This window comes from Anas acuta, chromosome 17 (genome assembly GCF_963932015.1).
Source record: "Anas acuta chromosome 17, bAnaAcu1.1, whole genome shotgun sequence".
NCBI lineage: Eukaryota > Metazoa > Chordata > Aves > Anseriformes > Anatidae > Anas > Anas acuta.
The window spans coordinates 3,898,566-3,921,615 of NC_088995.1; the positions used below are offsets into that span (position 1 = coordinate 3,898,566).

The 23,050-nt window shown below is 52.5% G+C and overlaps 1 protein-coding gene across 17 annotated transcripts in view; it reads right to left on the reverse strand.

Annotated features, from left to right (window-relative positions):
- NCOR2 (nuclear receptor corepressor 2) overlaps positions 1 to 23,050 on the reverse strand; it is a 221,881-nt gene that overhangs the window by 167,906 nt on the left and 30,925 nt on the right. Inside the window, exon 1 of one of the 17 annotated variants that reach the window (XM_068654323.1) lies at positions 9,590 to 9,709. The exons of 14 other annotated variants lie outside the window; for them this stretch is intronic. The gene's annotated coding sequence lies outside the window, so the exon portion shown is untranslated. Of the gene's footprint in view, positions 1 to 2,036; positions 2,136 to 7,191; positions 7,215 to 9,589; positions 9,710 to 23,050 lie in introns of those variants that run through there. 2 more of the 17 variants (XM_068654324.1, XM_068654322.1) reach the window with 2 other exon arrangements.

The window sequence follows — 23,050 nt, forward strand, 5'->3', positions numbered from 1 at the left end:
ACAAGTTACAGAATAATAAACTTCTCCGAGTTTTCCTTGGTACCGGGCTGGCACAGGGACAAGGGAGGGTTTCCATCCCCAAATCTCCATCACCTTCGCTTGGGCGGCTGAGCTGCTCGTGGAACAACTGCAGCCAGCAGCCCTGGCGTGTTCATGGAAGAAGCCAACGACGGTGGATTTAGCTTCAGATAGCTGTGGTCCTGATGAGGACTCTGCACGGGGAGGGCACTGGCAGCCACGGCCGCCCCCAGCACCTCGTGTGAGCTCCCCTCTTGTCCAGAGCCCAGGGGAATCAAGCCCTGCTCCACCTCACCGCCCAAGCCAAAGGACACAACAATGCACAATGTTTTTAAAATAACCACGAGGCAGCTCGTAAAGGCCTCCGAGCCCTCTCAGCCCCCCCAGTTACTGCCAGCTGGCCTCTGTCGGGCTCCCCGGGGAGGGGACATCCGCACCCCGTCCCCCCGGTGCCCCAGCAGCAGGGCCAGCTGCCACCGCCTGCACCCAGAGAAGGAGCAGAGCCACCGCCTGCCGTGGTGGTGCCTGAGCCATGGGCTTTGAGCAGGAGGGAGCATGGCCAAATTGAGACGTACAGTCAAGAAAACTCCTGCATTTCCCTTAAAATCCCCAAAGATCAAGGGGTGAAGGTGCTTTGGGTCTGTTCTGTGACATGGATAAAACTGAGATGCGTTTCGCTAACATCCGAGGAATGTTTAAACAAGGAAGCCCCAAGGAAGGGGTAACACTCCAATTTTATGTTGCGCAGGAATTTTTATGGATGAACTGAACCGCCCCCACCTTCCCCCGCTACGTTTTGTTGCATGCCTTGTCCAGGAAATTGTCTGTTTTAATGCAAAACACTTGACCACAATTTCAACCGATGCAAGACGCTGCGGAGCTGCGTGCCCTGCAGAGGCAGGGTGTCTGTCACTCAGCAGCACTCAGGAAATTCTGGGTTTCCTCTGCAATCACAGCCAGGCTGTCCCAGCGCCTGCTGACAGCCTCCCAGCTGTGGGGTGCTGCTTGGGGGAGCCAAAATGACCCCACTGGGAAGTTGCTCGCTTACCTACGCAGGCAGGACAGGGGGCTCTTCTGTTCTCCTCCCCACAGCTCTGCTTTAAGGGGTGTGGAATGGCTTAATTATGCCCCTCCAGGTAGGAAGAAGTCACTCGTCTTTAAATACTCGGGATTTTATTGAGTTAATGTGTTTTAACGAGGTCAGGGCACCAAGGGTAAACTCTTACCCACCGGGGAATTCATTGCTTTCCCCCCCTCGCAATTAAGCAGCATCTACCGTGCTTAATTCTGAGGCAGGGATTAAAGTCACACGCTTTGCAGATAAAAAGTCAAGAAAAACATTCAAGCAGTCAGACAGGGCAAAGAAACCTTCCCTTTCTTCATCACATCTCACCTGAAACCCACACCAGCACCCAACGCCGTGCCCCTGGATGGAGCCAGCCGGGCAAGGGGCGCCTTTGCCTCCCTCCACGGGGAGTGCTGAGCTGCTCCAGCCACTGGCTGCTGTGTTTGCCTTTTGCCAGGCTGGGCATTTACCTCCTTTATTCCTGCAGGGCTATGGAACAGCAGTTCTGTAGGTTAGAGGAAATCTGCCACTCCAAAAGGCCCGTTTATGCGAAAAGGATCAGTGAGAGCTGGCACAAAGATGGGACAAATGACGCATCTCCAACCTTCGCCAGACCCAGTCCTCCTGGAAGCAAGTGCCCACGGACCCAAGTCTCACACACGGCCTGAAATAGTCCGTGAATTCACCTAAACAAGCAAACTGTAAGCAACGCTGTACCCTGGGAAGCCACCCCAGTGCTTTACCCTGCGGGGCCTCTGCGGAGGTCCCCCCGAGCCCAGCACGCGGCTGCTGCCGCTGCCTCGCTGCGCTGGGGCTCCTGGCTCCACGGGGATTTCACGCTTGGGGAGCGAGGGAAGCTCCCAGCTCGAATCCCTGTGGTCCCAGCAGTGACAACAGCTGCCGAGCAGCTGGCTGGGGGCTGAAGGAGGAGCACAGCCCGTCAAGAGCCTACCCGCAACGCTCGGCTCTTCCCACGTCTCCTCCGGCACGGTTGGTTGCCCACTGGTAGGAAATCTCCAGGAGCAGATAAATATTGCAGATGGAACGAACTGATAGATATCGCAGACAGGTTCTGGAAGCAAACACACGAATGAACGCTGAGTTGTTTGACAGCACGGGAAGAAATATAAATTGCAGCTTGCCCCCAGCCCCTGCAAAGTCTGGGTTGTGTTTCCACACCAGCCCTGTTAGCCCGTCACACAGGCAGCACCTCTGTGCCAAGCCCCTGCTTCCAGAGCCCAAGCGCAGCCCCGCTGTTGATGCTCCACGAAGATCACTGCACTCAATCATTAAATAGGTGTTTTAATAAACAGGTAAATCCATCGTTATAAGCCAGAGCTCTAAGAGAGCTATCAGGCTCCATAATAACCCACAATATCACCAACGAAGGCTCTTGTACCTGCCCATAAGACACCCTCACGGTGCTGATCTGAAGGACAGGAGATGCCATCTATCAGTTCTCGACCATTCCTATGAAGACCTTAATGTAAATACCGGCGATAGGCGGCCACATTTCATGTAGGTGATGCTAAAAATACAGCTGAAGCACCGCACAACGTTCAGGAGCAGTCCTCCGGGATCGCACTGGAGAATATTTAATAAAGTCAAAAGCTGCAGGCTAATTTCCCCTGAGAGTTGCCACTTAGAGCCTGTCGCAGTGAGGATCCATCACAGACAACACCGATTCACCCACAGCGAAGAGATTAAAAAAAAAATAAGCTCTTCTTCCTTCCTTCTTGCCCGCTGCCAGCCATTAGGACATCACCTTGGGTAAAGGAAGGACGCCCCTGGTCCTGAGCGCTGCCGACAGCACAGCCCTGCAGCAAACCTCAGGGACTGGCTCCTGCTCAGCAGCGTGCACGCCCTGTCCCCAAACTCCCACCCCATAACCTCCCCGGGAGGATCCACGATCAAACGATGCTCCTGTGCGCAAGGGCACAAGGGGAAGGCATCTCCCGTCCACTGCTTTAGGAAGTGGATTTGGGGTCACTGTCCCTTACGTAACAATAGCTACTCAGGGAGGATAAGATCAGCCCCTAAGCGGGATTACAAATTTATCTTCCCTCAGTAGTGTGATCTTCCACAAATAATCGTATCACGGAAAATAATACAGGAGGTATTTTTAAGAACCGTTCTTTGAACCGCTCGCAGAGCACGAAAACACCCACACGACACAAATCAGAGCTTTTTTTCTTTTGAAGTGCAAGGGCAACGCGTACCACGGGGCGGTTGTGGATGTATGGCTCTGATGTTGCACCTCTCCCCCCAGCAGTTTTGGGATGGGGAGCAGGAAGCAAAGCACCACGGCTCTGGTGTCACCAATAAGCCCCAGGAAAAGCAGGCAGCGCTCAGAGGGGCACGGCCAGCCAGCCGGGCTCGGTTCGGAGGAAGAATTGAAGCACCACCAGCCCGTGCACCATCGGGAGCTGGGATTTGAGGTGCTCTGTGCCTTCTGGCAGCACCGCCCCGCTGTATCGCCAGCTCAGATGTGGAGAGCAGCTTCCTGCCGCAGCACTGCCAAAGCTGATACCGGCACGGTTTAAGATCCAACCCCTGAAGAGGATGAAAGGCATTTTTTACACTCTCGCTCCTTGCTTGGCACTGAGCAGAAGCAGCTCGAGGAGCTAAGCTAGCAGAAAACCACCCCCCGAGCTCCCGGGGCAGGTACAAAGCTTCAAACCAACACTCAACTTGCAAATAAGCTTTCAGAGACCACAACTGAAATCCATAAACCTCTACCTCCTGGACTCAAATCCGGTGGTTTTGAGGTGGGATCAGAAGTATTTTCTGAAACTGTGCTGGAAATTAGGAACTCTGTGTGTAAACAACACAATTTGGAGCTGCAGACATCCCAGCTTCCCAGCACCATTTGCACAGAGACATCGCCTCGTCCCACTCATCGCTGTGCCAGGCAGCAGTGGACTTACTCCATCCGTGACATCCCGGGCGGATTTGATTGCAGGGCTGGCTGCATCACCACCCACGAGACATCACACGGCTTCCAAAGAGGCCCCAGCAGCTTCTAAATAACTTAAATTAAACAACTTCAATAGACGAAGCCACGGAGGACATGTGTTTAAGAAGTCTCAGGCTATTCATTGAGTGGCAGCGCTTCCAACGCTATCTTTTGGAAAGATCAACAGGCAGACAAAGTATTTTCACGCGTCACTGCTGTGTCAGTGAGCCAGCACACGCTCATGAATGTTTTGGTTCCAGGAAAAGTGACACACACGCGTTGTGACTCAGGGACCCCGCAGCAAGGCGGCCGAGACCAAGGCTTTGCATGAGCGTAAACCAAGGACAACATCGCTGGTGGTGGGAAGGGGCGAGCCAGGATTTGCCAAGTCCAAGATAAGGTACCTCTCCAAGGGTGGGAAAAGTACTCAGAAAAGATTATTTAAAAAAAAAAAAAGAAAGGCATGACTCTCAGCAGAAGGTAACTTGAGTTTCACAACGAGGATCCCAAAGAAAAGCAAGCAGCCATCACAGAACCTGGCAGGCAGCAGCTGGGAACGTGCTCAGGACAGTGTCAGTGTCCTGCTGTCCCTGTGCCACTCACCAGCAGCGGATCCGTCACGGGAAGCTGCTCCTCGCCCGGCTCTCCCCCTGCGTGGACTATTTGCAGCAACAGCATTAGAGCAACCATCAAGCAGATGCTTAAAAAATGCAGAATGACGTTCAAATGACATCTATCCATAAATCAGCCCAAACCACAAACATCTGAAGAAGATTTTCACTTAATCCAATTTACTGTAATCTCTCTCTTTAGTTAAAATGACAGAAATGTCAAAATGGGACTTTACTCCTCTGTCAAAGCATCTCATGGTGAAAAGGAAAATAAGCAGGCTCTCGCAGGCAGCACCACTTATTAGGTTAGAAATGTCAAAACTGTACTTTGATTCTAACTATTAGCAGTCACATCCACATGCTGTGCCCTTCTGTTTCACTTCATTTCCCCCAAAAGCGGGCGCCGAGCATATGCTCGATGCCAAGCGCCGTCTCCACCACGACACAAGCCCCGCGTTTGGTGTTTCCCATGACCCTGCGCCCATCCCTGTTCAAGGACACGTGGCCTCTTCCTCGGGTCTGTCCCATGCTACACCTACGTCTTGTTTACCATCAAACATCTCAGGAAGCCTATGTTCTATTCCCTAAAAAAAAAAATTAAAAATAAGTGAAAGAAACCAAACCTTCCGAACAGACCAACCTTAATCTGCTTTCCCCCATCTCCCCACGCTAATTAGCAAACAGGATAATTGACTCTGTGCCTGGAATAAGCCAGTCCACAGATATATTCCTGCCGGTGAGTGTATGCGTGTTTTTCCCCAATGGTCACAAAAATTAAGCCATTATCCAAGAGTCCAAGAAAGCGAAAGAAAAATACCTCCTGTCAGAGGCGGGGGTCTTCATGCATTATTTAATGAGAACTCTGTTGGCAAAACTGGTGTTGTTTTTATATAAAAGCTAATAGAAATTGTACCTCCAGGTGTCAAAACACTGATGGTAATTCCTGCTGCCTCAGACATCTTGATGTTTCAATTTTAGCAGTACGAGGAGCCTGCAGGGAATCCAAGAGGGTAAAGTGCTTGTACTCAAAGAGAAGCAGAGAGAAGGAGAGCCTTTTTATTTCTTTATAAAGGGCTCAGGGGAACAGTTCTACTCACTGGAATTATCAGATCTGGTTCCCCTGCTCCTTCCCTTCCTTGAAAGAGGGAAGAGCAAGGTAGGCTAACAAGGAGCGATTGTGTTGTGTCGACAGGAAAAATCAACGAGGCTGCTAAGCAGAAGCGTCAAGACAAAGAGAAAGTGAGCAGAAGACAGTGCTGGGGTGCGGCAGCACAGGTGCAGCTGCTGTTAATGGATTAACGGGATGCTTAAATGGTTTCCAGAGAACAGACAAGCTGCGATGGAACGGCAATTTTATTTATTTATTTTTTCTCCTTCAAGTTTCTGCCAAAAACCACAGCAGCACGTTGGATCCCAAGCCCCTCTGTTACCTTCCAGATGCGCTTCTTCGGTCCTGCCCACTGGTTTTCCTCTTAAAAACCAAACTTCTGTAACATCCTGGTGTCCGTGCATGGAAGCATCCCCCAGGCCTTCCCTGCAGACCTCCCCAGCTCACCTTTTCGACGATCTGTTCACCTTCTCTCACCTGCCGTCATTCCTCTTTCTTACGCAGCAAAGATTTCATTTCCAGACCCCAGCACTGACAACCCAACCCCCCTGGGCCAGCTCTGCCACTGGGATCGGGCAGAACCGACTCAGCACATCGCTTCCCAGCACCATCACGGGGCACCAAGACAAAAAATAAAGATGCACGAAGCACCCCCACCGCCACGCACCCCTGCAGTGCACAGCGAGCTGGCCAAAACGAGACTCACGGCAAAGGCACGAGGCAGCAAGCATGCTTTCACACCATTTCGGTAATTCATTCGTTATGGGACTTAGGAAATTGTTGTTTCAGACCCGTGACAATTCAGCAGCCTCCCCATTTTAAACTGCACCCGCACCAGGTGTGCCACAGCCCAATGATTCGAGCAGAAGGTCCAAAATCCTACAACTTTGGGGCTGAATCTCCTCGGGAAGCCCCCGGGAGCACGTCACAGGCCAGGCAGCCCCACACCGCTTCCACCGCCGAGGGAAGAGGAATCCGGACGGCGGGAGGGGAGGGAGGGCTGGGGGGGACAGACGGGGAGAAAACAATAGCTCAGGAATTCGCGAGCAGCTCCGCGTGGTGTTCAAGAAAATAAACAACTTCTCCACGCCGCCGCTCAGCCGGGGACACAAAGGTCTTGGAGAGATCCTCCGCTGGGTCGTGAACTCCCACAACCCTGGTTTCAAAAACAGCGCCGAGGAAATTCCCAAGGAAAAAGTCAGGCAGCGCAAGAGCGAGCTCAGCCCAGCAGTGCCAGGCCGGCTGCCCATCGCCTTACACCTAAGCGCACGCCGAGCCCCTCGCACGCGTGGGGTCCTCACACCGAGCAGACCCACACCCAGCTCCCATCTCGCCCCAGCATGGCACCAGCGGCCGGGCCATGGAGAGGTCCCCTTGTACCCAAATTTGTGTCCCGCAGGGTCTTCAGACCCCCCCCAGCACCCTCGCTTACAGCTCCGCTAGCGCTCCGGGGCTGGCAGCCGCTCCGAGAGGCGTTTGTTGACTTCTTGCTTCTCCAGCCGTGTCTCACAATGCGTGGTACAAACTTGGAGAGGCAATGACCTCATCCGAGCTGGGAAGAGGGAGGCGGGGGAATTGGCGACTTGCCACCTTCTCATTTTTCACATTAGGAAAAAAAAAAAATAATTTATGAGAGAAAGTCCATTTTATTAGTCTAAAAAAAGAAGGAAAAAAAAATACCATTAGAACGTGCCTCGGAGCGCGCCACTCACGCAGCCCCCAGCGGCAGCACCGCAGCTCCAGAAGGGTGCCCCACAGCCCCACGGGTACCCCAATGCATGGCTTTGGGGACACCCTGGTTCTGCAAACAGCTCAGGAGGGCACGATGCTGCGGCACAAGCATCTCTGCTGTCCGGCCAGGCAGATTTACTTCCCCTGCAAGCACAGGTAGGGACCTGCAGCCCTCTCCACCACGTAACCTCTCCAAAAGGGCCATCATATACACAGACCGTGGCTGGCGACTGCATTTGGGGTTCAAGTACCTGGTAGCAGGCCGTCAGCCACGGCTCTGCAGTGAGCAGCGGGTGTAGGGCATGCCCTGGGCTCTGCCCCACACGCCGTGCAGCCTCCCCGAACACACACACACGGCATGTGCGCCGCGCGCCGCAGACACGGGACGCATGAATCCTGCATACTCACACATTTTATGCACTCGTATTACTTATGTTATAGATTCACACATACATTACTCATAACTGTTAAGAACAGAACATACAGTTCGTCCTGGCACGAATCCCAGAGGAAGAAAAAAAAAAAAAACACAAAAAAAAATCCAACCTCGCAGTAACAAATCTAACTCGAGTCCAACAGCATCTGTGGTAGGAGCTAGAGGAGCATTATGGATCATTAAATTATTGAATTATTTTGTATAACACACCCGTGTGTCGCCAATAACACGAGTTGAGCCTGCTGTTTCGAGGAGCATTTCCCGACCTGAAGCACTCCCCCCGTCTCTGAAGTTTTTGCCTGTGACTGCCGCGCACACGCAGCAACCACAGCAAACACTGGGAAAAGCCATTTATTTCTGCAGCGTGCCTCTGACAGCCCCTCCCGTACAGCAATCGGTTCCACGCCTGCTCCGTGTTTCAAGTCAGGGCCCAAACACGTTCACGTGGGGCTGTAATTGTACCCAAATAGCGGGTTTTTTCCTCAAATTCGGCACGCTGGCCAGAGCCGGCTGTGTTTTCCAGAGGGGACTGTCACAGCCGTTCAGATATTTCCTCTTCACACCCCACACCACGATGACAAAGTCAGCCCAACCAGCACCACCGAGAACCTAACTCCCCAGCAGGTCACCAGGCGATGAGGGAAAACACCGAAATCCCAGCACACCGAAGCTTTCACCTGGGTTTTACCCACTACAGCAAGTCTGGGGCATATCATAGCATTTTTCTTCATGCCCCCTCCACACATGGGCTTCATCCACTCCAGTTTTACACCCGGCCCCAGCGAGGTTTAAGCAGTCACAGTTTGTTCTTCTCGTTCACTGAAGGAGAGGGGAGCAGGAAGCAGCGAGGAGCAGCTCCCCCCGCTGCCCCCAAGCCCCCGTCCCGCTGGGCACGGGATTCCCAGCGCGCCACCGACATCCTCCCCGGGGACTGCGGTGCCACGACCCTTGGAAGCAGCAAAGCCGTCCAAGCTCCAAGTTTTGCGGGCAGAGTTTACCGGCAATAATTCCCTTTCTGCAACAGCCAGCACAAAAACAGCAGCTGCAAACTCCCACTGGCCTGACCGAAGTCAAAACACACCGCGTGCTGCTTTTCAGGCAAACCCAAATTACAGCGTCGTCTGCTGACTGTTCCAGGGACGAACAAACCCACATTAATTACAGGCTAACTTCGCAATTCACCTCTCAAAAGCACGAAACATCAGCACAACTGCTTTGATCCCAGCGACAAATCCGTCTCCAGCCGGCACAGCAATGTGGAAGACCAAGACACTCGGGGGGGAAAAAAAAAAAAAAAAGAGGAAAAAAAAAAAGGAAAACACAAACTTTTTCTCCCCATTCTGCTTGCTCACTACCTTCCCCTCCTCCCCAAAAAAAAACCATGCTGCAAGCCAGCACGGGCTGAGGGACACGGCCACGTCTGAGAGCAGCAGAGGCTCGCGAGCCCTCGCAGCTCCTCTCCTCCAGCCAGAGGCCGGCCACCTCCGGGCAGCCGCAGGAGCGCGTTCCCAGCCTCCAGCGCCGCCGGCTGCTCCCGTGTCGCAGGGCCAAGTCCCAGCTTCTCACAGGAACTTCTTTCTGCCCCGGCCTGCTCCAAGCAAGCCAGACAAAACGCCACCAAAACAAAAGCAGCCCGGCCAGCCCCGGGGGGGGGGGAACTCACCTAGCGGCATCCCCGCATCACCTCCGCAACCTCCCGCATCGTCAGCAGCCCGCGTCGCCGCTCGGAAATAAATAAATAAGAGAGGCCACACAGCCTTAAAACTGAGCTGGAAATGAAATGGAAAGCCTGTAATTATTTCTCAATGCTCCTGCCAGTCTCAGCCTATAAACACAGTGGATTACATAAGTCCACCCCTCCTGTTTTGAAGCCAAAAGTATGAGCTTTTCCTCCAGCTCTGGCAGCAAGTAATAATTCCTCGTAGCCATGGCAACGCTGGCTGGCTTCCAGCAGACAATGGGTGAGTTGAAATACTGCGAGGCCTTTTTATAGCTTAGCTCTGAAACCCTCTAAAATATGAGCTATCTTATGGCTAACCCAACTCGACAACCTCTCTCCTCTTTAACTGTTTCCTGACGGCCGGTCCCGGGGTCGGGGATGGTTGGCGAGGGGCTGCTCCCGCTTCCCTCGCACCCCAGGCGAGGCCCTCGGTGGCTTCTCCTCATCCTGTGCCAAAATCCCAGCCAGGAGGGCCTGCAGCAGCTTGTGGTGTTTGGGTTTCTCCTGGATTCTTTCAGGCTGCTGCTCTGCAGGTAGGTTTTCTCTGACGTTGTCACTCCATCAAGCTGTATGAGGTGCTCCTCTCGTGATGCTCAGGTGCGCGTTACGCCGCCCTCGCTGTCTCGTGTGAGTAGGGATGGGGTTTGTGGGGCTTCTGGGCACGATTTCTGGAGCAGCAGCAAGCCAGCAGCTTCCCAAGGCCTTCTTAGCATGTCCTGGGAGACCTCACCTGTCCTCCTGGATCTGCAGAGCTGCAGTGAGCCCTGGAGAGCCAGCCGCACGCCGGGCACCCCCTGTCCCCACGCGGTTTGGGCACGTCCTACAGCAGGACGAGGGAAAAGCACGAACACACCAGCCCGAGCCGGACACAAGACTCGAAGGGAGGAGGAGACAACACTCAAGGCAACATCCAAGTCAATGGCACACTTCAGACTGCTGAATTTGAGTTTCAATTTCAGGGTTTAGTGACTGGATTCCATCCAACTCCACCACAAGCAGAGGCTGACGGACACGGGGCAGTTCCCAAGCCCACGAAGTCGGTGTAGGGCCTCCCACAGCACAGCAAGCTGCCCAGGACAACCCCACAGCCCCACGTCCACCTCCGAGTTGGATTGCCACAGCTCCAAGGAACGCTCACCCCAAGGGCTGGGAGATCCCCTGCAATCTGCCGAGTTTTGCAAGTTAGCAAATAAGCAAGGAAAACAATAGAAATTAAAGAGAAAAAAAATAAAAAAAAATAAAAAGCAGAGCCAAGGCCACCGCAAAAACACAGTTAGCTGACTGGTGAGCGCTCGAAATAGCGCTGCCAGCATTCACGACCCAGCTCCAAGCCTGGCAGCAGCTCTGGGAAACCCAAAGGCCCCAATTCTGGTGATTCTGCGGAGCCAGCACCGAGAGCGCTTGGGAGGAAAGGCTTGAATGTGTGACCCAGGGGAGCCTTTCGCACTCAGAGACGAGGAGGCGAGCAGAAAAGACCCATTTCTTTCTAAATCTCATTAAATTGGAGAGCACGATTGTGATTTTTTAATGCGCAGAGGTGATAATGCTGCTTGGAGCTCCAGCTCAATTAATTATTTTATGGGGATAAACACACGAGGACGCGCTAGGCCATCAAGGTTTCCTGGTACCTGGCCTCGCAGGCTCAGCCCCTGCTACAAGGCTGCATCTCCTTGCACCACAGAGCAGCAATTCTCACCGGAGTGGGAATTACCCCTCGGGATGCACCAAGCTGGAGCTCAATTTGTAGCGCTGAATTCTCACAGAAACTATCTGGGGGAAGGAAAAAAAAAAGAAAAACAAAACTCAAACAATTGTCTTCCACCTCTCAGCACAAACCAGGATGTGGCAAACCCTGGCAGATGCTCGTTCTTGCAGCGAAACCTCCGAGATGGCCACGAGCAGCAGTTGTTGCCTCGGATAATTGAACACACGTTGTGCTACTGCGGCGCCAGGCGAAGCCACGCACGGGGCAGGAGCCGCGGTCCTGGGAGCTCGGGGTTAATCGAAGCCCAGACTTGGCCGTCACCTCTCCTCACGCTGCTTTGTCACATACACGTCTGGAACACTTGTGTTTTCTAGGCGAGAAGCGCAGTTTTTGGTTTTGTTTTGTGTTTTTTTTTAAATGACCAATTTTCTGGGTTCCACCCCGGTAAGTAAGAGGCGAGCAAACCACAGAGAACTGAAACCCAGAGAGCTGCTTCGGGGCGGGATCCGGCCCTGCCTGCCCCAACACCGCAGACATTTGGCTGAATTTCAGACTTGGCTCCCGGGGTGAAATCTCAGTGGGTCTGGGGATATCTTCCTGAACAGGCGGCGTTCGATCCCCACCCCACGTCCCCAACCTGCTCCAACACTCGCCATCACCAAGATGGTGTTTAAGTAAACGTGGCCACAAAATGCTCTCCCCCCCAAAGTCTGAAAATAAAATAATAATAAAAATACAAGCTCTTTGGGAAAAAAAAAAAAAAAGGTGATGTTTTCTCCCAGCTCTGAGGCATCACATGCAAAGACACAGGACCTTCAAAGCAGGCTTCAGGGGCCACAGGAAAGGGAAGAAAATGAGGTCAGAGCAGCTCTGGAGAAACCCCGCTGCCCTGCCCCAGACCAGCCTTCCTTCTCTGGGCAGGGAACATCCCCACAACAACCCCAGACACTCGGATGTGCGATCCAAAATGGGGAATAACAAGTCGCAACTACAAAGCCCCGCTTAAACTTTAAAATGGCATCGCACCACGCACGCTCTTCCAGCTTCGCCCCTTAATTAAAGAGGCTATTCTTTACAGCGCTGGAGCCGCTCCAACTCCCATTGTTAAATTTAAAATAAAATCCTGCAACCCCACAGCATCTGTAAGACATTAAAACATTCAATACTGACTTCTTTATTCAGCTTTAAGACATCATTTAATGATTTTTCCTCTCAAACCCCAAATCTAAGGATTTAAGGGAAATAACCAACAGCACCTTTTACAGGATGCTTTTTTTTTTTTTTTTATAACCGAACCTTCTGCCATAATATCCATGACCCTTAACAATTCAAAACTAATTGAAAACACTTGATCACGTACAGCTTCCAGACAGGCTGCAAGACCAGAACCCATCCAGCTCCGGGTGTCAGGACAAAGCCGGCCCCGTAGCATGGAAGCCAGCTCCAACCACGATCCATCCGTGCTTCGGGACAAAACACGAAGCAAGCAGATTCAACCACAGAAAATCACCATGAGCACAAGATGAAATACATCAGAAAGACCATTTTGGTCGCTGCTAATAACGCTGTGCAACCACAAGCCAGAATCTTGTTGTTGTAACCACCAGCACTGCACGGTCGGCCTTCGTTTCCCCTGCTCCCTCCGGAGAGGAGCCGCACGCGGTGGTGTAAAGTTGTGCTGCCACCGCTCAGGTAGTGCCCAGGCTCTGGAAAACAGACTTCCAGCTACAGCAAGGGGTCCGGACACGATGCCTTTCCTGATGGGATGTGGAGAACACCCTGGGCTGAATGCCAGGACTCTGCAAGTCAGCGCGGCCTCCACGCACTGCACGGGGAGCAGGAATTCAAGGCTGGTGTCCAGCAATATCACCTCTGACCATGTGCTGGGAGGCCACGGGGCTGCTGATGAGCCCCCGTGTTTCCATGAAGCCTGTACAGTTCTAACAACACTGCTGGTATTCCTCCTGTTGGCACCTCCACAGCCCCAGAGACGTTTTGGGGTGACGGGTGGAAGCGCAGGAGACCTCAAGACTAACGTTCAAGTGCAGTTCAGGAAGGAGAAGGATGCCTGTGGCCTCCTCCCCAAGACAAAGGCATGCAAGAAGGTGACCTGGGTGAAAGGGGCAGCTCCACAAGGCGCAGGGCTCCAGCTGGGTGTCCCCAGAGCACCCTGTCCCCACCACGAGCCTGCCTGTCGCACTGGGGACCATTCCCACCCAGCCTATACACCAGCGAGCTGCAGTCGCTTCCGTCGCTGTCCCGGTGATAGCATCTCATCGGCGCTGTGCTCGTGGCCACTGCTGCCTCCTCGCTCACCACCACTCCGCCGAGAACACGAGAAGGGCAGCGAGGTTTGCAGAAAATCCCGGCGAGTTATCTCGAGCAGTTCCCACAGCTAATTAAACCGCTCAGTCATGCATGCCTTAAAGTTCATAAAACTCAAAAAAAAAAAAAAAAAGTCACAAAAAAACAAATACAAAAGCCTGACAATTAGTGGAAGCAGCTTTGTTTGATCAACTCTCCCCGTCCTGCCAAGCAGCTGTGGCCACAGCACCAAACCGCTTGGGCAACCCAGCCCCGCGCTGACCGAGCCACCGAGCTCCTGCCCCCAGCCCAGAGGCGCAGCCACACGGCCAAGGCTCGGGAAGCCAAAGCCTTCAAAAGCACAGCCAGCCCCAGGCGAGATGCACACCGGGCCTGCCTGCCCCTACAAGTGGAGCCTGCGGGGGAAAAAAAGCTCGGCGTGGGCCAAGAGCGTCGTCAGGAACCCGCTCTGACGTCAGGCAACGCTGCTCACACAGGCAGACCGGGGAAACACGTGGCACGTCCATAGGAACCGAAGGATGCTGGAAGAGGAACACAAAGAAGGGAGGAGATGGAAAAAGACGACTCATTCAGGCACCGATGCAAGAGCTGGCATTCCCAGGCAGCCTTCCCCAAACCGGATCGGGAGACGCGGCAGCAGAGCGCAGCCCGTGCGTTCAATGAGCCCGCGCCAGCGGAGCAGAACCGAGCCGACACACAGCCCGAACTGGCACATGGCAAAGAGCCACGGAAGGAGAAAATCCACATGCGTAGGAAGGCAGCTTCAAAGGAAAAAGGGAAAAAAAAAAAAAAAAAAGAGGGGAGCAGGGGAAGCGTTTCATCATGCTTTTTAGAGCAACAAATTAGAAGGGAAGAAAAACAACATCAAGAACACGATCCAGAGCTGTGCTACAACAATAAGGCTTCGCAATTGTTTCAGGGAGCTCTGGATTGTACCCTTGCCAAAGGCACTGCCCAGGCTATTCAAAAAACTAAAACAGCGTGAAGAACTATTCCCCCCCCCAGGCACGCCGCCCCGGTACGCGGGACCCCGCGCATCTTCCTGAGCCGTGGGACAGAGGCAGGGCAGATGCAGGAGGCCACTTGAACAAACCCAAGCGCTGCAAGCAAAGCGAGAACACGGAGGAGATACTTGATAGCCGGTTACAAAACATATCAAATCCCAGAGCAACCCAAAAAAAACAACTCGCTCGGGCTGGATGTGGAAACAGGAGGCAAGCGAGATCAGAGGAAGTACGAAAATCCCTCTTGTGCAAGCCATGAAGCTAGGTACAGATTTGAGGACCCACGTCCAGACACCGCCCAGCAGCAGTGGCTTCACACGGGTTTTAAAACAAGGCTGAAATCTTTAAAATTTTTCCAACTTCTTTCTTAATTCAGGAAATAGTAAGCCCCGATCCTACCAACCACCACACCGATCCTCTCTCCGAGGATTCAGCATCCCCTTATTTGCAGTCCAAAGTGGAAATATCCCATCAAGAAAAAAAAAAGAAAAGCAAACCGAGGGCAGGGCTGAAGCCTGGCCACACAATTGCGATGCCTCCGGAGTGCACGGCTGCTTTCTGTTTGTGTTCAGCCAGAGCTTCCCCTCCACGCCCCCCTGCTTCCCCTCACACAGAGATGCCATTTCAGATCTCCTATCTGCCGCCTCTGCCCACTGCATCCTCAGGGTTTAAAATAAGAACGCTCTGACAAATGCTGGGCAAACCCAGTCACTATGAATACTGCAAAAGCAGCGGCCGAGGGATGTTGCAGCCGAGTCATCTGCTTCGATATTTTGTCCCCAAGAGCTCGGCCAATCCATTTAGCAATAGAGCAGGATGCTAATAATAGACACAAGGATACACAGGAGATAAATGTACACAAGACAAAAATAAACTCCAGCCTTGCTATAATTTCAATGCAGGAGCTAAACTGGGAAATGATAAATGGAGACAGTTTCCACAGTTGAGTCAAGAGGAAAATTTAACTCCCACCATCCCGCGAGCAAGCACGTCGCGCGCTGGGGGGGGGAAACTTTCAGAAAGCCGAAGGGTTGGATGAGCATTACTTTTTCAATACGTTTTTCATTATTTCAAACGACACCAAAAAAACATTTTACAGTGCTCCAGCGAAGCTAGAAGCAGATATTAAGCAACTGTGCGTGTTCTCGAGCTGCCTGCAGTTGCGGGGCCAACATCCAGCCCAAAAGCTGCCTTCAGCTCCCCGAGAGCGGTGTAGCTGCACCGAAGCTCATTTCGATCTCAGTAAGCAATCTCAAATTAAAGCTTGAACACGCTCGTCCCCAGCTCTGTACTCCTACATTCGTTTTTCCTTTATGAGTTTCAGCCCATCTCCAGTTGACGCGCCCACCACGCTCCCCCCGCAGCCCCTGCCCTCACCTTCAGAGAGCCGGCCCTGGCGTTTCCCAAATTAACTGTTCCCACACACAAATCCCCCGAGGGCTAACTCTGCCCTTCCCGCAGGAATACCCAGTGGAGCCTCGGGGATTTCACAACCCTAAGCCAGGTGACGCCACCCGTTACACACAGCCACCCCCTGCGTGATCCAGCCAAGGCGCGCGCACCGCGGGCCAGAGGGGAGCTGCGGTCGCCTGGCCTGCCCCCGCCACGATGGCTCGAGCCCAGGGCTTCACCCGGCTGCCCTCAGATGTATCCCAGGCTCTGGGCTCCCCAGAAGTCCGTGTGCCCCTCTGAGCCCACCCCAAAGGGGCTCCAGCCCCACAGCACCCATGGGGTCCACAAGGCGCCCTAAGAAGCGGCACGGCCACCCCGGGGTGCCTGCGAGCACTGCTGCACTGACAAGCTCTGCTTTTAACCCACAGCTCCCAGGATGGTACCGGGGCAGCTTTCTTCTGTCCCCGAGCACCTGAAGGGGACCCCAAGCAGCCCTGGTATTTCTCCCATCTGATTCTCTCAAGCTCTCACTCCGCAACTCAACAGGCACGGGGTCGTTATCCAAGAGCTATGAAGGCCTGTTCCAACCTTAATGCTTCCAAGATGGACCAGAGCAGATCTTGAACCAGGTTCGAGCCCTTTCTCTGCTGCGTGACTGCTTGATCCTCTCCTCCCTTAAGAAACAGTCCCGTCTGTGGCTTTAGAGCCCATTAAAGGGCACATCTTGGGGCTAACGACCACAGGAGCATCCTTCTTTGGGCAGCTTTTGGATCGGAATAAAGTTGTACAAGATCGTTATCAGAACGATGAAGGTGTAAGGAACTGCTCAGAAACCCTGCCCAACACTAACTCCAGGACAGGTAGGATGGCCCCAAAGGTCTCATCCAGGTTCAGAGCTCACTCAGTGAAGCAGAACTGAACCCTCACCTCTGCTCACCCAGTTAAAAAGGAGCAAAGAGCCACGCTCAGGATGGACGAGAGCCTCTGCATCAAACCGTGGACATCTGGCACACTTTGCTGATCATGCACACAAGGTATAATGCTATCTAGTAATCTCAGGAAACATCCATGGGTTTTTCAACCTCCTCTAGAAATTGAGATTCAACAGGAAACCACAAATACACCAGGCAATTAATTTTTCTTTACCAAATGTTTTCAGTCATGTCGCAATTTTAACAGTAAGCAAACGCTTTGGGTTCCTTCCAGTTCTTGTGCAACGATGTTCCTCATTTTTCATTTTCTTTTTTTTTTTTTTTAAATAATCTGGCTGAGATTTTCAAAAAGAATTTAAAACAAGTTAGGAAGCTGGTTCGAACGGAGCCTACTCTCTCCACCAAATATTTACCCCCCAAGAGGTTTTTATGTCACACAGCGGAGGTTTTCTACAAAGAAAACAAATAAAGACTTTTCCCAGCTAAAAATACCGAGAAATAGCCTAAGAAACAAGAGCAGAAAAACATACCCACCGACACAGGCAACACCGAGCTCTCTGAACCACATAAATAAAAGTCTCATTCAAACATTCCCCCCTTCCCTCCCAGCACCATTCCAGGAGAACAAAGAAACATTAAGGCTTACTTTCCTGGTGTACATTTGATCAGACCTTCTGTTAACACAATATGACAACAGCAATGAAGGGAGGAATATCACAGCTAAACAACCGTCTACCATTCCCCTTTCCTTCTGCTGAGCCCTTGCTGACGCAGGGATGGAGCAGCTGCTGTCTGTTTTTAAACAGCTCCATATTTCATAAGAAGCTGCTGATTTCTGAAAGGACAGAAACCCCAGCCAATGGCTTACAAAATACGAACCAAACGAAAGCAATTCAGGACACAGTCTTTAAACATCGTGTCCATTTGCTCTGCTTCCTTCCAAGATACCACCACAGCTGAAATCCCGGAGACAACTTCATCCTCTACCTTAGCCCAAAAGCCTCCGTTACCCAATCAGGTGTTGATTTAACAAGAGCAGAGGACTCTGGAAAACCTATCCCATGGCTCTAGAGAAGAAAATATTAAAATATGGGAGAAAAACCAATGCCTCCAGCTCGACACCATCATAGGGACAGCACCACGTCAACATTTCCCTTCCCAAGTCCTGCCTTCTGCTGCCTAGGGGCACCCTATGGACATTAAATTGTCCCTCGGGATGGGAAGATTCTCCTTGCAGGACCCAGCCACATGTCTTCACCATCCGAACACTCCCCAGCAAAAGATACAGATATAGATATTTATTTTTAATCAGGGATGTATCAGATCTCTGGAAAGACTCATCACTACTGAAATTCCATACTTGGCTCTTAAAAATCTCCATCATAGGATACAGGTCACTGAGCAGCAGGATCTCAAAGGAAAGGATGTTAAAGCCTTTTCTGGTCTGACTCTCCAGCTCTCACTTCGGCTGTTAAAAATAATGTGTTATACCCGGCAAGTCCTTCCTGAGAGGCTCCAGATGCCTGCTGTCTCCTTCCCAGTTAATAGCTGTAGTAACAATACCGCTTTTTAGACTGTTTGTATCATGTTGATTAGCTCGGATAAAGACTTGGGAAAGGAGGAGGGAAAAGAGAACATGCAGTGGGAGGGGGACTGAAAAAAAAAAAACGAAGTCTTTCATCTGCTCTAATAATTAGCAGGTCATGCTGAAAATGATCAGCATCCCTTTAAAGCAACTGTGCATGAAATGTGCGGAGCCCTGCTCAGGTCACTGCACCCGTGCGAGTCACTTAGCTGGATCAGTCACCGAGACCTCGTGGCTTGCTGAACTCCTCGGGCTTCCTGCAGGCTCCTGCCGACATCCTTCTGATCCCTTACCCCGCTCTGGCAGAGGCAGGGTAGCAAGGATCTTGCCACAAGGGCGGCAGGCACGAAGGTGCCTAATTACAGGTTTGCAAAGGGCCTTCAGATCCTCCGATAAAGCACAGAGCAACGTATCGCAAAGCGTTTGCCATCCCTGGAGAAAATCAACCGAGCGCAAAGGCCTCGTGTTCTTCGCCTGTAGGTCCCTTTTCCCAAGGAGACAATCAGCAAAGAAGAGGCAGACTCTGCCCAAACATGACATGATCTCTTATTATTCATCCCTGTAGCTGCAGTCCCAGACGTCTCTCCGCAATGCCCACGTTGATTCACCCAAGCAGCCTTCCCCTCCCTGAGATGCGCTGCCAGCTGTGGATCCCCAAGCCCAGACAAGCTGTACGTTACCCTGAAGACCCCGTCTAGGGCTTCATACACAAGCCCTAGCCCAAAACTATCAACAAAGAAAAAAAAAATGAATTAACAAGCCACTAACAGAGCTCCGTGGTCATTTGGGGTCCCTCTCCTCCCCACGCTGCTGTTCTTCCAGGAGGAGCAGAACCAGCTCCGCTGGAGCACAGGTCCTTTAACAGAACTGTCCTCCAAAGAGGTGAGGAGATGGTTCTGATGACGATAATTCCTTCTCTCATGTACTCACATCCTTCTATTAAGGACACATTACCTCAAAGGTCAGTAATTGCAAGCCATAGACAGCTCCGGCCTTGACAGCCCATCTTCGAAATGCACTAAGTGCCTGACCGCGGGACTGTGCCCAGGATAGCAGGAGACTGCTGCTAATGTGCTGTCTGGCAGGAGGAGAATTTCCTCTGGCAGCTGTGATGGCTGTGTCTTCTCAAGTGTCTTTAATTTCAGCGGCTTTCCTCCCCTTCAAAATAGCCCTCCTGCCCCAGCTCAGTGCTTGCTCCGAGACAGGCTGACACGCACCTTTAAAGCACTGCTTGAAAGAAGCCTGGAAACATGGAAATTAAGAGATTACTTTCAAATAAAACCATGGGTTAAGTCATCTTGTCCGGCCGTGTCCCCAAGCCTTGCCACAGGCACGGCTCTCGAGCCCTCTCCCAGCTGCTTTCCAAAACCAGGAGCAACTCCCCAGGTATGCGGAGGGACAGGAAGGACGGGGACAGCCTGAGAGACACCAGCGTGGCACAGACACCAAGGAAAAAGCACCAGGACGGCCTGACTCCTCCCCAGCCACCTCTAAAAGTGCTGCCTGAATCCTGACAGCCACCAGGGCCTGTCTGGGAGAGCAGCAGGAACAAAGCAGAAACCCTTGGCAGGAAGGGAAATCACAGCTTCAAGCAGCAGAGGCTGAAATCGCCCCAACTCCCTCCGGTACAGCACAACACCACTGCTCGCACCTCCTGGGACAGAAGCATTTCCCAGCTCCTGGGTCTTGGGTTTTATGCCCTTGTTGTTCTACCTGAAGGCAAAGAAGCCCAAAGGAGCTCAGGAGGAAAAAAAAGCACCAAAAAAATGGCCAAAGACACACAATAGATTTATCGTTGTTAATGCCAGTCAACACAGCAGCCGCCTGCGTAATTGCCACGTGCTTCTTTTTCAACTAAAAATACCCAGAATTATTACCCTAAAGATCCGAGGGGTTATTTATCAGAGCACTTCACTCACTGTCCAAGATTACACTTACAAAACTATCATCTCCAGAGCACAACAGACCAGATCAGGACAAAAATCACGCAAGGTCTGTCACAGCAAATCCGTACTTCTAAAGAGAGGCATCACCGACAGGAGAAAGGGTGAAATGCTACAGACACTAGCTTGAAATCAGCACGATCCTCTTTGGATTTGTTTTATTCCTTCTCCAATTCAACATTCATCTCTAAATCTAACTGCTGTGGGTACCCCGAGCACCCACAAAACTCAAGAGGAGCTGGACGGCCAGGAGCACCCCGTGCACCCCACCAGCACAGAGGTGCACCGCTTGCCACGAGGTGCACGAGCTGCAGGCACGCCCTGGGAAGAACATCATTGCCTCCGTGTCCCGGAGACACTGTTGTGATACCCGTTTTTCACACTCCAAATTAACTCCAGACCCAAAAATAATTTAAGAGCTTAAAAAATAATTTAAGAGCTTAGGAGTTCAACACAATTGAAAATGCCATGCAAACGCTGTTTAGAGGAGCAGCCTGATGGAGAGCCTGTTCCCCGCTTGTGGGCTGGGAGCTGCTGCGTTAACAGGGAAGATACAGACCCACGGAGAGCATCTCTTATTGTGATGGTACTTGTAAACAACGGGCTGCAATCACTGCCACATGGGTTGACGATCGTCACGAAGCCAACACGCAGCCAGCAGCAGCAAGAACCGCAGTGCCTGCAGGCCTCCAAGGCGCACCAGCACCAGGAGCGAGGAGTTTTCCAGTTAGCTCAAGTAAAACCAAAACTCTGTGTGGCTTGCTCAAGGTGCTCAAAGTTAAATCTCATGCCAAGAAAATCCAGTTTTCTTCTTCGTTCGTAGGCAGCCTCCTGCAGATGTAACATGAACCACTTGCCTGTTCCTCGTGGATGAAGCCACGGAAGGATTTGCACGATGTTAGGAGAAACATCAGTGCTCGAGTTCCCTCTGATAGGGAAGGAGGAGCCACCTCTGCCGCCCTGCCTGCACAGGGGATAGCAGCAGAGGCTGATCCCTGCATCACAAGCAGGGCCAGGCTTTGCTCTCCGGCCAGGGAAAGGGCTGAAGTGGCAGGGCCAGGGTTATTCCATCCACCCCGAGGGTGAAGAGATCACGCAGACTCCAGAGCAGCAGAGATCTTGGCAACCGCTGCTTCCTACGGCAAATGGTTCTCAGGGGCCTCGTCCAAGCTCCTCCAGCAGGAAGAGGGGAACTTCTAGCACCTCATTGCTGACATTTAAGAAGGCGAAGCTCCAACCATCAAGTTGACACCGCAGCAGGGAATGAAGCTAACAGGTATACGGTTGCACGCTCCCCGGGGTGTGGATTTCAAATTACAGCTTAAAAGGAAGAGAGGAAACCAACCTGGGAAAGCAAGCAGCTTTAGCTGGGGTGTGTTTTATCCCCACGTGCATGTGGCCGTGCCATGATGTAAACACCTGTGCGGATTGCACAGCGCTCCCCCAGCGGCGTCCACGCCGTGTTCACATCTGGAATCCTTCACATTTTAAATACCCCTTGGCTACCTTCCCCCTGGTGCCAAAACGCACTGAGGAAGCGGCACGTGCACGGGAGAGGAGAGGGCTCGGGGAACATCAGGCACGGCACCGAGATGCTTCAGCTCTCAGGCTGGTGAGCAGGCGCTGGAGATGCTTTGGTTCGTGAGCCGGTCCCACCAGGTGACAATTCCTGCTCTCCTGGGCTTTACAGCACAAAGCAAATCCACGTTGCTCCCAAGTAAGCCCAATGTTTGTTATTTCTGGTTCTCTGCTTGCTCTATAGAGCCCCAGAGCCGAGCAGCAGCATTTTAAGAACGAAATAAAACCAAGTGTGCTGTGCTGCAGAGCTGACCCTGAGCACAGATGCTGGGTGCCTCCTTCCTTTTAGGCACCCCAGAGGGTTTCAAAGCGCCCTGGGGACAGGCAGATAAACCTGCGGAGGAGCTGAGCGTTTAGAGGCCCATCAGCAGCTCTGCAAGAGACGTTTGGCTCGAGACAGAGGGGCTGTACAAAACCCCTGTGCCCTCACTCATCTGTGCTGACCTTCCTGGCCTGCTCAGCTCCAGCAGCCGGCCCCTTGTCTCCTCCTGACCCACCGAGGCAGAGGCTGGCGTGACCCCAAGCCCCTTTTGGGCTCTCTGCTTTCAATGCCCAGCCTTCAGAGAGATGACCCCAAGTCCCCAGGGTTAAGGGACAGGCACAGGCTGACGTCAGGGGGGTCCCTGCATCACCGCAGCGCCTGCCTTCTTCTTGGAAGCAGGGCTGCTGGAAGCCAAGAAACAAAGCGAAGGCTGAGCAGGGGGGGCAGGAACATCCCCGCTCCCCAAAACTTCCTCACCTCGGGTATTTGGAGGTTCAGGGGTTACAGCCAGCAGCCGTCCATCCACCTGCAGCAGCCAGCACGACCTCGTCTGAACGCGGCACATTCCAGCGGGGCTGACGAGTCCCAAACATTTGCCTGGTAAGGCCAAGAGGTTCGCAGAGCAGCCGTGCTATTTACTTTCCGAGTTAAATTCTATCTAAGGAAATTTTTGGGCTG